At 42.0% G+C, this 3,601-nt stretch overlaps 1 protein-coding gene across 1 annotated transcript in view; it reads left to right on the plus strand.

Annotated features, from left to right (window-relative positions):
• The window catches only part of VSTM2B (V-set and transmembrane domain containing 2B), a 25,531-nt gene that overhangs the window by 2,220 nt on the left and 19,710 nt on the right, over window positions 1–3,601 (plus strand). The window lies entirely within an intron of this gene.

Consider the following 3,601-nt stretch of genomic DNA (forward strand, 5'->3'; position numbering starts at 1 on the left):
CCCCCCCCCCCCCCCAGCTGTGTGTGCCACCGCTGGCAGGCTGCTTCCGTCTTGTGTTGCAATGGAGAGGTGGCCTAGGGTAATACACACCTCCCCTGTATGGGATTGGTTGCCCGGTGCCTTGCAGAGGCTTGCAGCGGAGGTACCTTTCCAAAGATCTAGGTAGACGTGACTTGCATTTAAAATAATGTGATTAAAATTGGGCGGCAGTAGTATCTGACCAAAAGGGCAGGCGGTTGTGAATGTTGCGTTGGCGAAAGCAGCCATAGAAAAATTCAGAGGGTTTTTTTATTGTGGTAGTTTTTCTAAATAATCTTAAGGGATCCTGTTTAAAATGGACACAAGACTGCTTGATTTGCCGTGGAAAGGAATTTCAGTGAGGTAGTATTATGGGCCAAATTCTGCAAATAGGTAAGCAGGTGAAGAGGTTGACTTGCATCGCGGAGTGTGACGCAGATCAAAGTCTAAAGGGTCTCACCTGCCCTGTTTTGGAGTCAGTTTTGTGGAAGACTTCACTGGGCGTAGGATTAGGACCAGTGTTTTATGTAAGTATAGAAGTAGATGATGTCACAGATGCATAGTAATTTTTCTACCCTTGGCTTTGTCCTTACATTTTTTAAGAGTGGTAACCAAATGGAACAGCAAAAGGACCTTTCTTTAGAGCAACTCCATCAACAGCTGCTTATTAAATGAAGCCCCAGTGTACAAGCTGAGCTGTGGGGGCTAACCCTAGGCCCCATTGAGGGCAATTTGCACAATTGAGATGGGAAAAATCCTAAAATATCAGCTGTTACGTAATTAAATCTACATTTCAGCTGTTGCAATCATTACATTATTACATGTTAGATTGCAAATGTAAATGTTAATCAAACACTAAAGCCTTAAGTGACATAAAAACCTTCTTTTAACTTTAATATTACTGTACTGCTGTCCAATTCTGTTGCTAATGAAGTCAGTTATATCCCTTCATTTACACTAATGGCAGTAGGCTCTCCCCATTTGGGTTCAAAGCCGTAACGTTCTACATTGTGCAGGCTGTCAGAAATATTTAGTACTGTGTGCTTGGTCTAGCACTAGTTCATGTCTTGTAGACATTCTCTTAACTAATAATGTAAAGCAAGGGATGTATGTAGGGAAGATGCTGCACACTGAGGTTGTGCTACTGACAGTTGAGCCGTCTCAGGGAAAGCACTGAGGACACCTGAAATATTTACTGCCCTAGAAGGGAATTATGCAGACGTGTTTGTGTTAGTTTGCTGGATAACAAACACTTATAGGTTTTGGCTCACAATGATTGAAACAGGTCATGTCAGTTATCACTGTGCAGGAGCTAGCTACAGTTTAGTGGCTGGCTGCTTTCCCTGACTTTTACCACCATGACTTCAGAAAGCCAAGTGGATTTCTTATAGAGAGGCAGTGAGAAAACTATAGAGTTCGCTTTGTATCATGGGAAGAAATATTAGGTATCATTTTGTTGGCCAACCACTTGGGCTAGTCAGGGTGACATTTCCATTTGACTGTTGGTGACATCTGAAGAGAAATGAAAACGTTCCTTCTTAAAATGAGCTGTATTTGCCCCTGGTTGTAGACAGTCGTGTAGCAGACAATGACCCTAAGGAATTAAACTGAACTACAGAGTGGTGACAAGCTGCTCTTTTGATTAAACGTATGCATTGTCTTTTCAGAAGCCACAGATAGCCCTGTTATTTTCAAATCTCTCTTTCCACTGTTGACCTAAGTCTAGCAGATGCGTAGAAGAGCAAGAAGCCTTTTGTTGCTGTCTTTTTCAGTGCTGACAAAAGGACAGCTCTTGTTATTTAAGAGGTGATATTTATGCTGCGTAGTCTTATGCAGACTGTTTGCATAGTGCGTATGAACTGAAACGGGCACAGTTCCACCTTAACAGATGGACATGAGCATGTGCAGCCAAGAGAGCATGTCAGATGTGTTTGTTAGGGCAAGATCCCCTGCCCAGATCATCTAAAATGATATGTATCCTAATTTTTTTTTTGCATACTTATGGTTAGGTGATATGTCACTGCTCTCATTTTGAGGCTAGATTAATTTCCAGAAAATAAAATATAAGTAAGCTTTGCAGCCAGATACAGAGCTAATGGACTGACTTAAGTGGAAAAGATGGTGGAAAGCCGAAAGGTGTCTTGTAGCCCTTGTTTGGGAGTGTCTCCATCTGGAGGCTTCTACAAAGTAGGCTAAGCCAAGCTTCCTGCTGTGGCATCCTCTTTGCATGCACTAGCATCAGTGAACATTGCCATCTCGTGGTGAACAAGCCAGGTACCTTTCAGGCCCAAAGGTGAGGTGGTTGTAGAGAGCTTGGGTAGATTTAGTGACTGCTGCATGCCTCCTGCTATAATAAGCATTACAGCAACTGTTTTTGTGTACAGAGAGAGATGTCAGGTGGTGTATTCTATGTTGGTGTTTTTTGGAAAGATACCATACCTTTCTTCCATTTGATTCACCCAACAAAAAATTCTGTTTTGATCTGTTATAGTTTTCTCAGCTTTGCATAACTCCAGTCTCCCTAAAATGATTCTGACAGTAAAACGTAAGTGCTGGAAGGAGACCCTCAGCATGGCTCAGGAGATAGTAACCTACAGACTTAGACCTCTAGGTTATGGTTTTAAATATATGCTGGGTTGGTAGTGATTGAAAATATTAATAGGTGATGAGTGTTTACAGATTTTCAGAAGTTTAGGGCTGGAAGGGACCTCGTGAGATCATCAGGTCCAGCCCTGTGAAATAACTCAGTAGCCATTTGCAAATTTGCTTAACTGGTGTCTGCAGACTAAAAAACACTAGTGCTGAGTGGGAGAGATTTGAATGGAGATGCAGAATGACCTGTCTCCATCCTAGATGTGGTCCCTACTGCACAAACTAAGGCTCATAGGTATAATACTGATGTGCAAGTTCACATTACTCGTGCATGTGTTTTGTCTGCTTTTGTGGAGAAATAGAAGGTTTTGCTCTTGAGGGCTCTCACTAACACTACCAACATCTTGGACAAACACTAACTTCTTGTTTTAAAACATTTTTGAAGAAATGTCACTCTGGAATCACAGAGCTTCTAATCTATTCTTTAATAAATAAAGAGATTTTGGATGAGCTGGTTATGAGAGGGAGGGGGGAGGGAGGGGGCACTAAAGAATGGCTTCTTTTTCTTTCTCTCTCTCTCTCTCTTTCTCAAACAAGAAGCCCTCTATTGAGTTTACTCATTCATGGCAGCATCTTTGTTGCTTCTGCAATGAGTCAAAACTTTACACACACACAAGCATATGAGGCTGCAGGATCAAAATGTGTTCTGGCTTATGAGCACGCACTATGGTAAAAACTGTGGAAATAAAAGATTTTTGAAATAGCTGGTGTAAAAAGCTCAAGAGAACTCATGTAAGGGTCTCCAACATCACTATACATACTGTGCCCATAGTGTGGATTCTCACAAAAGAAAGTAGGGAGTGGGAAAGTGAGTGTTATGCACATAGAAGACCATTGGGAGCACAGACTGATAAACATGTACAAATGGTGCAAAACTAAGGCAGGAGCAGAACAGTGGTATTTGGAGAGGTCTGCAGAGGCCTTCCTGGCT

Source organism: Alligator sinensis, unplaced genomic scaffold (genome assembly GCF_000455745.1).
Source record: "Alligator sinensis unplaced genomic scaffold, ASM45574v1 scaffold170_1, whole genome shotgun sequence".
Taxonomy (NCBI): domain Eukaryota; kingdom Metazoa; phylum Chordata; order Crocodylia; family Alligatoridae; genus Alligator; species Alligator sinensis.